The sequence below is a fragment of the Arachis hypogaea genome, chromosome 20, assembly GCF_003086295.3.
Source record: "Arachis hypogaea cultivar Tifrunner chromosome 20, arahy.Tifrunner.gnm2.J5K5, whole genome shotgun sequence".
Lineage (NCBI taxonomy): Eukaryota > Viridiplantae > Streptophyta > Magnoliopsida > Fabales > Fabaceae > Arachis > Arachis hypogaea.
In genome coordinates, this window is record NC_092055.1 from 132264005 (window position 1) to 132264971 (window position 967).

Here is a 967-nt window from a genome sequence, read left to right on the forward strand (position 1 = left end):
TAAAAAAAAAATCATGTTATAATTTGATTTTTTATGTGTGTTTGAATTAGATCAAATTTTCACGTTATTTTTTATTAAATTAATTTTAATTAATTTTACTATTAAAAAAAAATAAGTTAAATGAACTAACTCTCGAGACCAATCCACCATAAAAACGGAATGAATGTTGAAATTAGGCCGATTTTATTTTGACGATCAAGTTTGCTCTACTACAAGAATTTGAAAAATTAATGATGAATTTTTGCGAAAAATATTTTGTCACTAATCCGTCACTAACTTATGAGAAATTAGTAATGCACTAACGATAAAATTAATGAGTAGTCACAAAATATTCGAACTTGAAAAAAAGTGACTGATTAGTGAGAGATTCACGAGTAAATTTGTTTCTCGCAAATTGACTTTTTGTAACTAAAACAAGAACGAGAAAAATTTTTTCGCTAATTTATCACAAATTAATTAGTGAATGACAATGTTCTAGCAAATTAGTCACTTAGGAGTTTAATTGAATAAAAGTAAGGTAGCGAGGGATATTATTGTCACTATTTCATCGCAAGTGTTTGATATACAATTAGCGAGAAACAATTCACACACTAGTTCGTCGCTAATAAACTTTGTGCCAAAAGGCTAATTAGTGAGGAACAATGTTACTAGCTAATCCGTCACAAAGACTTGAAATGCATTTTGCGATGGACAATTTCCTAGTTAATTTGTCACCAAAATTTTTATTTTTTAGCGAGCAACTAGTTTCTCACTAATTTGTCGCATAATATTGTAAAATTTAAAATTATGGTAGCGACAGAAAATAGTCGTCGCTAACTCGTCGCAACAGATAAATCATTCAGTTAGGGAAGTGTTTCTTGCTAATTAGTCGCTAAGTAGCGAAAAATTTGCGACCGTTTAACAACTGACACACTTTGTTCGCTGATTTCAAGTCGCTGATTAGCGGGCGAAGTATATTTGTCGCTAA